Source organism: Delphinapterus leucas, chromosome 21 (genome assembly GCF_059928025.1).
Source record: "Delphinapterus leucas isolate spDelLeu-1000000601 "Yukka" chromosome 21, BTC_Dleu_Yukka2, whole genome shotgun sequence".
Classification (NCBI taxonomy): domain Eukaryota; kingdom Metazoa; phylum Chordata; class Mammalia; order Artiodactyla; family Monodontidae; genus Delphinapterus; species Delphinapterus leucas.
Genome location: NC_143149.1, coordinates 40,477,501 through 40,487,500, shown reverse-complemented (window position 1 = coordinate 40,487,500; position 10,000 = coordinate 40,477,501).

The window sequence follows — 10,000 nt, the reverse complement described above, 5'->3', positions numbered from 1 at the left end:
GCGGAGGGGGGAAAGCCCCAACCACGTCGCCTCGTCCTCCATCCACCCCGATCAGGGTCACGGGCAGAACACAAGGGACGGCTTCCCTCACTGGGGGCCCCGAACTTAGAATCTAACTCTCATCTCTGCAAAAAGACAAGAAGTGCTGGGTGGGGCTGGCAGACTCCCTTCTTCTCATCGGACTGATCTTGATCTCCATAGCTCAGAAAACACGTGCGAACACTCAGAAGATACCCAAGCACAGTGTCCTTTACCTGGCTCCCTGTCGCTCACTCCCTGCCTCTGTCTCTGTCTCTGCCGCTGGCTCTCTGTCTCTTTCTTTCTCCCGGTGTGTGTGTGTGTGTGTGTGTGTCTCTCTCTCTCTCTCTCTCTCTCTCTCTCTCTCTCTCTCTCTCTCTCTCTGTCTCTCTCTCTCTCTCTGTCTCTCTCTCTCCCTCCCTCCCTCCCTCCCTCCCTCCCTCCCTCCCTCCCTCCCCCTCCCTCCCTCCCTCCCTCCCTCCCTCCCTCCCTCCCTCCCTCCCTCTCTCTCTCTGGCTCTCCCCCACCCCTGCTCTTCCCCACTTTATCTCTTTCTTCCCGCCTCCTCTCTTTCTGTCTCCCTCTCTGTCTCTCTGCCTCTCCGTCTCTGTCTCTCTCTGTCTCTGTCTCTCTGTCTCTCTCTCCACCCCAGCCCCCCGTCTCTCCCTCCCTGTCTCTCCCTCCCTCCCTCCCTCCCTCCCTCCCTCCCTCCCTCCCTCCCCCCCTCCCTCTTCTCTCTCTCCCCCTCCCGGCCTCTCCCCCACTTTCTCCCTTCCTCCTTTTCTGTCTCCCTCTCCCTCACCCATCCCCACTCCCCCCCATCCCCCGTCATGTGGCATCCTCATTTTCCATGAGAACTCATGGAGACGGAAGGGATGTTGGACAGATGGTCGCATGCTACCGGATCCCCCTTCCACGGGGATAGCTGCATTGCCTTTGGCAGGCCATGGAGGCAGGATGGGCATAGGTCCACTGCCTCACACCAAGGCCCTTTGGGAGCATTTCAGTGAATCGGGACAGAACATTTTTCTCCGTGCGCGGAGGGAACCGGAATCGGGCACCCCGAAATGGACCGCTTTGGCACACAGATGCGTGCGAATTTAAGGCGCTTCAGAAACGACGGGTGGGCGACGAGGACGCTCTGCCGCTCTGCCTCTCCCTCTTCTTCCTGACCTGAAAGGAGGACCAAAATCTGCCTTGAGAAGAAGCTCAAGCTCAAGCTCAAGCTCAGAGCCCGCCGTTTCGAGTGACTCCTGGCTTGGGCTTCTCCTGCGCGGGGGTCACAGTGCACGCGTTCCTCAGCCGTGGGTTGCTCTCTTCTCGAGCTGTCTTTTGGGGACAGGGGCCTCTCAGGCAAGAACTCAGAAGGATCGTTGAGGAAACATCGTTTTTCCTCTCCCACGACTGATGAATGCAGACAGACACACAGGAATCTCGCCCCTGCTTCCACCCCCGCCCCCCACCCCCCACCCCAAGTGAGAGGAGTCGCCGGACATCCTTGGGGTCACACACAGCCAGCCTCCGTGGCTCTTCTATGTTGCCAGGCTCCCTGGCCTTCACTGCCCCCGCACGCCCCCAGTGAAGTTGCATCATCGTTCATAGTGTCGATGCTGTGAGAAGATAAGCTTTTCAAAATAAAAATTCTCCCTGCCTTTCCTTCCCAGGAACACCATGAACACCTACTGTCATGTGCAGTGCTTATTGACCCACCTGGAGCAGAGGACCCTCTCCGACAGACACCCTCCCCTCCCCTCCCCTCCCCACCCCACCCCACCCCACCCCACCCCACCCCACCCCCAGGAACTCACTTGCTCCGAGTCATCGAGGAGAGGGTGTTTGGTTCTGTGTCTTAAATTGGTGGGCCGATGACACATCATCTCCTAGTAAGCCATCAGGTTCACCAGTTCGGGTTCGGTGGCATGAAGTACATTTACGCCCTCCTTGAGTTTGACTTTGAAAGTCTTGGGGCCCTGAGTAGGCCGCCCCCAAATGTGCCTCCGTGGCATAGAGATGTTTTGGAATTAGACTGACAACACCACGAGAGGGACACTGACTCTCTTTTACTTCTCCCCTCTGAAATCAGGAAGAAAATCTCTCACGTGAAAGGGGAGGGGGGCGGTGTAGAGGTGTAGAGATCATGACGAACTGAACCGCCCTCACGTCTCGTGAAATGTTCACGAATCGTCTAAGTAGGACTGCTCATAACAAATAGAGGGCACAGACGTTAACGAGATAAGAATGTTTAAGGGGAACTTCCCCCCCCCCCCCCATGATTGTTTTCCATAGGCCGACTTCAAGACTTTCCAACATCTCTGGTCATCTCTAGGCTTAGAGGTTGGCTAAGTGCCATGACAGGGTGAAATCTCAGCGAGCGTCTACATCATCTCCACATAAGATAAAATACTGAAATGTTCGTGGCTCCACGAGTCTAAGGGTCTCCCTGCTTTGGACCTTTTACGGAGGAGAGACTGAGCAAGTTTGGTTCCGTGCCTAGATAGATCTTGTGCTTTAGGGAGAGAGTGTACTCGGTAGGAGCCTAGACTTCTACAAAGTATTCCATGTTCACACTGTTCACTGTGGTTGGCTTCCTTACTTGCACTGACTGACTGAAGAAAAAAAAACAAAAAACAAAAAACACAGACAGTGTCCAAGGACGAGGCATTCTAAAGAAGGAACGGAACGTGCGTGGTCCAAGCTACCTGATGTCGCCATCCTCATGGTAGGAAGAGGACTTTTTTGGGGGAGTGGGGAGGCAAAGTAGAAGATATGCAGATAATGTGTGGGGGAAGGAGAAAAGAGATTTTAGTCCTAAAGGTGGTCTTTTCTCAATGGAAAAGAAAGAAAACAAGGGACAGGCTAAAAATGGGCACAGACAATTGGAAGACGTGTGTGAAGAAAACGGTCTTTAGAAAGGAATCGGATCCGTGGTCAGGACTGACTGGATAAGATGAGGATGGATTCAAAGACAGAAATGAGTTTTCGTATCAACGTGAAACAAGTGCAAAAATAGAATTTAGTTGTCTCTCTGTGTTAAAAGGACAAGGTTTGGGTTTAGGGTTTGGGTTTTTCTTTCATCAGTCTGCTCTGTCCATCATGAGAGATTAGATTAGATTAGGAAAGGTTTCTTCCTTTATCTTTAAGGAGGGAGGGAGGGAGGGAGGGAGGGAGGGAAGGAAGGAAGGAAGGAAGGAAGGAAGGAAGGAAGGAAGGAAGGAAGGAAGGAAGGAAAGAAGGGAGGGAGGAAGGAAGGAAGGAAAGAAGGGAGGGAGGGAGGGAGGGAGGGAGGGAGGGAGGGAGGGAGGAAGGAAGGAAAAGGAAGCAAGAAAGAAAAGCTTATGCCTTGTCAGAAGTCATCACTTATTTTCTAGGTTGCCGTTATCAGGTCTCGGAGGACTCACATCAGCTTAGTCCTCTCGAGATTCAAAGAACCAGGTGTGGCTCAGAACTGACGAAGAAGCTTCTCTCTCTGCCTAGCAAGTCTCTCCTTGGGATGTTGGTGACATGGCTAGCGAAGCACTGTTTCACAGTGACCTATATCCGATTAAGTGCTTTACAACCTTTTGGATATTTTGGACACACTTGCCCCTAAATTGAAGGACAGGTGAAGTCCTTTGGACTTAGAACGCACTTTGAGTTAGGATGCAGGAGGAGAGGGCCCTCGAAATAGCCCCAAAATGTGTTCTCTCTCCTGAGAAATGAGAGAGGTGAAACTGAGTACGTTTCTTGGAGAGGTTCGATGACACGGGAAGCGTTGTCAAAGAGGAAGGAACAACGTGAAGTCTTCTTTGGCTTGTGTCTGTACACCGATGTGTTCTAACTGTTCCAGAAATGATGGGATGTTTCTTCCTGGAAGTCTTCTCTGCCCTGGCATAAAGGGTTGTCTGTCGTCGTCAAAATGGAGGCTCACACGAAAGGGACCGAACCCAGTATCAGGGAGATGTTCTAACCGACTTTCATGCCAAGACAGCAGCAACAGCCTGTTGAAAGGTGGTGGGGGAGGCGGGGCACACGTGGATCAAGTCCATTCTGTCCTGTCAACAGCCGGACGGGGCTATGGCAGACGGGAGACGGCGGCCCGGCGGCCGGTTGGTTACTCCCTGACCAACCTCCCCCCCCCCCCACCTTGCATTCCTTCACCCACCCATGGTGCCTTGAAGATGACTCCAATTGTACATAGACATTGGCGGGAAGATTTCTACAGTCTACCGGCAACGTCTGACCTGTCATGCTTGTAACCCTGGGGGGGAAAATTATTTTTCCCTCTGGAAAGAAAACCTCCCCTCTCTGGACCCTCTGAACCCCAGCCACTGGACTTCATTCCACTGCCACTTAGTAGGGGTCATCCAAACATTCTTGTGGCCGTAGGTATGTCTTCCGTGTGGGTTGAAGTCTTCCCTCACTCACTGCAAGACTGATGCCCTCACCGTGGCACAGAGACTGTTAAAAAAACAAAATGTGTTTGCCACTTGGGGTCTACCTTCCACAGCCTCCCCTGTGATCAGATCACGGCACCCGCTTCGCCGGGCAAATCCTACAGTCCTTCACAGAAGCTCTTGCAAACTTTTTGGAACCGTCACTCGTCCAGTCACGCTCGATCATCAGGCAAGGTCGGCAGAACCGATGGAAAGACTGGACTCCAAGAAGAACAACGATGACTTACACGGGGTTGAATGAACTGATGAATAGGATGATAATGTGTATGACTGCTTGTGTAAAGTAGGACGGATTGGGGAAGCGGGGGGATAACTCAGGGGGTTGGGATGAACATATACACATTACTGTACATAAAATCGGTAATCAGCAAGCAAGCGCCTCCTACTGTATAGCACGGGAAACTCTACTCAATACTTTGTAATAAGCCTATGAGAGAAAAGAATCTGAAAAACGAAACCTGTATAAAATACCCGTATATATATATATATATATATATATATATATATATATATATATATATATATGTGTGTGTGTGTGTGTGTGTGTATATATGTATGTATATATATACGTATATATATACACATACGTATATGTATACACACACACACGTATGTGTATGTATATATATATGTATGTGTATATGTATATATATGTATATATATGTGTATATATATGTATATATATATGGAGGGGGGAGAGGGAGGGGGAGGGAGACAGAGAGACAGAGAGACAGAGACAGAGAGACAGAGAGACAGAGGGATTAGGACTGATTCTTAAATCTTCTGTTTTCCAGATACAAGGAAAAACAAAAACAAACAAACAAAACCCAATTTTCTTTTTAAAGATGGACATCCATTTGGTAACTTAGACCTCTGTCAGCAGGATGGAACCACTGGCCTTTTTCTCCCTACCTTCCTTTATTCAGAAACTCTCAGTGAGTCTTCTTATTTCCTTGGCAACAGAGTTATTTGCATACGTTACTTGGAGGCCAAAATTATGTTTCCATAAAACGGGGATACTCACTTGTGGATATGAAGTTCTGGAGCTACTCGTTTCCCTTAGGGTGTTGTTCTTAACCTGAAAACTGGGCTGCCTCCCGAAGTTTTTTGAGTTCTCTCCAATATCTGGCTACGACTCTCTCCATGAACGTTTGCCATTTTCTCCCACCCTTTTGACTTGGCCTCACTGAGAACTAAAATGGCCCTTTGCCTGAAGCCCTGCAAACGGAAGCTAGAGAACTTGACGAAACGGCCACAACGGCTCCTATGGAAACAATCCTCGTGCCTGTTTCTTTGAGAGCCACTCCGAGATTTGAACCAAACACCCGACGACATCATCAGAGGTGTTTCAGACTTCTAAAGTTGCTTCGACCCTGACATCTAGAAATCTCCTTCACACACACACACACACACACACACACACACACACACTCACACCTACCCACACGAGTCACCAGCTCAGCTTTAATATGTTCCAAGGAACTTTCAGAGGAGGGAACTGTTGGGCTCCAGAGTAGGCCGCCCCAAAATGTGCCTCCATGCTCTATTGATTATGTTGAATTCAAGTGACTTAAGAACCGGCCAGCACAAGAGGGACAAACTGGCCCTCCTTTCTGTCCTCCTGCGGAGGAAGATCTCAAGTGAAGACATCTGCTTCCATGCATGTCCATGATTCTCAAATGGCGTAGTGGGGTTTCCTGGGTTAGGAAAAGGAGGGGACACCTTTTGCTTGGAAAAAAGGCCTGTTTCTCACACAACCTCCTCCCGTCCCTTACCTCTCTCCCTCCTTCCCTCCCTGCAGTTTGGAGGGGGCAGCCTAAGGGTGGGGAAATTGGGGAAAGAAAAAAGACAAAGCCATTCATTAAAGAGAAGCTCGAGGCAAAGTCAAAGGCTCCGACTTGACCGGAGAGCTTTCTGCATTTGAATGGAGCGATTGAACGAGGCCCTGCCGAATGAATCGTCCGGACCTCCCCTCCCCCGCTCCTGGCAAAGGTCAGTCCAGGGGACTTAGGAAGGAGCTCTGGAGAAGGAACGGGGGTGGGGGTGGGGGTGGGGGTGGGGGCGGGACCAACAGACAATAGCTGCTGACTGCCTGCCTGCCGGGCTGAGGCCTGAGGCCTGAGGGCCACCACGCTGGCTCCTGCAACACAATCCCTTCCCGGAAACCGCTGTGATGACTATTTTGGCAGTGAAGGATCCAATCTGAACCCTCTTGGCCTATTTCTGCAAAAGGCCCGAGTCTCAGCTGCGACAGATTCTCTGGATTTCTTGGCACATGGACTGACCCGCACCCTCCCGTCCTGTCAGATCCTCCTTTGTACACACGCCTCCACTCACTGGAAGTGTTCTTTGGCCTCGTCCAGAAAACGAACACACAAAAAGAAGCACACAAACAGGCTGAAATGATATGTTGGTATTTATTGGAAAGAAACATCCTCCTCTCACACATCTGAGGGCAGGAAGCGAAGGCAGGTTCTCGGCCGGCCGGAGGGGGGCGGGGTGAACCGAGGTCGGTCAGCGCCCCCCTGCCCCCGCTTCTCTCCCAGGTCACGTGGGCCCCCCTCCCCCGCCTCTCTCTGCGCCCCCCCCCCCCCCCCCCCGGCCCTGGTTCTGATATTTCACTCGGGAAACTTCTCTAGGCCGGCCGAGATGGATGCCAGCTTGCTGTCCTGCCGTTTCATGTCCATCTCTATCGGCCATGCCCAAAAGGCACGGGAAATCATGGACAGGAGATAGCGCACCCAGAATTGTGGTGTGTGCGCGCGCGCGCGCGCGCGTGTGTGTGTGTGTGTGTGTGTGTGTGTGTGTGTGTTTTGGTGGGGTTTCTGTTTGCGTGTGTGTTTCCTTTTGGTTTGGCTTTGTTTTTTTTTCTCTTCGATAAACTCGCCCCATTTGGGAGTCGGGTGGAACACGGTGGGTGTCTCCTGGCCTGCCGCCCTAACGAACCCCAAAGAAACTCATTTTGGGGTCTCAGCCAGCCAGGTCCCCTCTCTTGGAATTCTGGTTTCACAAATCCGTCTCGTGCCCATGGCATTCTCAGGCCCGGCCATCGACCCTAAGGACGGGGGAGGGAAGGTTTTGTCCCGGGGACACCTCCCTTCCTTGCCCGCCTCCTCGGGGTTCCGGACGCTTCGGTATGCTGACGTGCCGTGCCCTCAGCTCCACCCCGACCCCCACCCCAGCCCCCGCCCCCCCCCCCCCCGCTTTTGGGAACTCTGGGTACAGGGGTGGTGTTTTTCACAGCCAAACACACTCTCACCGTAAGACGCGGCCCTCGGGGGACTCCTTGCTATGAATGGACCCGAGGTGACGCGGGGAGTCGAAAGGCTGAGGTCCACGCAGAAACCTGCACGCGGACCTTGACGGTGGCGGTTTTATTCCTCACTGCCAAGAACTCTCTCGGAGGTGACCGAGGCATGTCTTTCAGGAGGTGAATGGACACATACATAGCCTGGGGACGAGCCATAGGTAACCTTCTTTCTCGGAAGAGAAAAACCATGGACGGGATGAACAGGTCAGCGGGGTGGTGGTGGGTGGATGGTGGATGAATAGGCGGAGGGCAGAGGACGTTTAAGGCAGGGAAACTCTCCAAAGGTAGGACCCTGATGGTACGAGAAGAAACGTTTTGCATAGGGCACTACCTGAGACTGGGTGAATCCAAGGGACCTACCTCTACGGGCCACCACGCCCTCCTCCCCACCATGAAAGCGCCCCAAACAAGCCTGCTCTTTTTACCCCAGTTGAAGACCCTTTCTAAAGCCAGAAGGCAAAAAATGACCATGAGAAATCTGACCAGCCGTCGCTTGGGACAACAGTGAGGCCAATGAATCCAGTGAAAAGTTGACAGAGGGGCCTGGGTCCCTTGGCTCGACGCCTTCACTGAGAAGCCGAAGCCTTTTACACAGGGATGAGCTTTTACACACCTAGGTTTCTTCGGCCAGTGCAACGTTCATGAAACACGCTAAAGGAAAATGATCGATCGATGTGTTTGCCGTCTGTCTGAGCGCACGCGATACGAAATAGAGACCGGGGGAGGGGGTGTGTGCTGATGTTCGGGGTCTAATGGGAGAAACCTTAGAGGGTTTTTGCCCTTAGGGTGCCTTGGTCTGGGGTTGACTTGTGTGCGCTGAGAACGAGGGCCGTTATTGAAGGCCCTGTGCAGATTTTGGACACCATGATCCATGGAACCCTGAAGTTTTGGAACCTAGAAATCTTCTGGTCTGCATTTGAGTTGGAAATCTTCTCCTTGACAGAGAGCAGCACACAGGAAGAGGAGGAGGAGGAGGAGGAGGAGGAGGAGGAGGAGGAGGAGGAGGAGTGGGAGGCGGAGTGGGAGGACGAGGAGGAGGAGGAGGAGGAGGACGAGGACGGGGACGAGGTGGAGGAGGAGGACGAGGAGGAGGACGAGGAGGAGGAGGAGGAGGAGGAGGAGGAGGAGGAGGACGAGGAGGAAGACGAGGACGAGGAGGACGAGGATGGGGACGAGGTGGAGGAGGAGGACGAGGAGGAGGAGGACGAGGAGGAGGACGAGGACGGGGACGAGGTGGAGGAGGAGGACGAGGACGAGGAGGAGGACGAGGACGAGGAGGAAGACGAGGACGAGGAGGACGAGGACGGGGACGGGGTGGAGGAGGAGGACGAGGAGGACGAGGAGGACGAGGAGGGGAAATGGAGCTTCATGATGAGCAGATCAGTTTTTCGATGTCAGCAAGGCACCCGCCGCCCAGTTCTCTGGGTGAACTGTCTTGATCTTGCACATCTCTACCGCCTCCGAAATGTGAACACAGCCTGCGATGGCCTGACTGAGACTAAGGCCAGTGGGCTGGATGAGGTAGAACCTGAAACCAAAGGGAAGGAAAAAAAAAAAAAAAAAGAAAGAGAAAAAACAGAAAAACAAAAACGGAAACAAACGAACAAAAGACCCAAAAGCTAACAACGGGGGAGGGGAGGGGGAAGTGGTCTCTTTAAGAATACAAACGGGTGGAAGGGCTCCCTCACCCAAACACTAATTCGCCGTCTCCTTCGGGACCAACACGAATCTTAAAAGTCTTTCCCCACAGATAATAAAAAGCCTTAGCCATCGGAGGAAGTAAACGTCACCTATTCCAACGGTTCTTTATGACTAAGCAAGAGAGCGAATTTTCGATTGTACTACCTGCTTCGTGGCTGACTAAAAGTTTTTAAGTGAAAGCTATGAAATCTCTGGTCATGTCGATCTCTAGGTAGGTAGGTATGTATGTATGTATGTAGGTACGTACGTACGTACGTACGTACGCATGAGACAGACCTACAGACATTTTGGTAAAGGACTGGGGAGTGGCCTAGGGCCAAACAGGCCCTGCCAGCTAAAGAACAGAGGCCCTGGGGGCCTGAGTCTCAGACACACACCCGCACACCCGCCCACACGCACCCACACACACACCGCCCCCGCCACACACACACACACACACACACACACACACACACACACACACACACACACACACACACACCCCACACATACAAGAGGCTCTCGGGAGTAAAAGATTAACTTTACCTCTGTAGACACC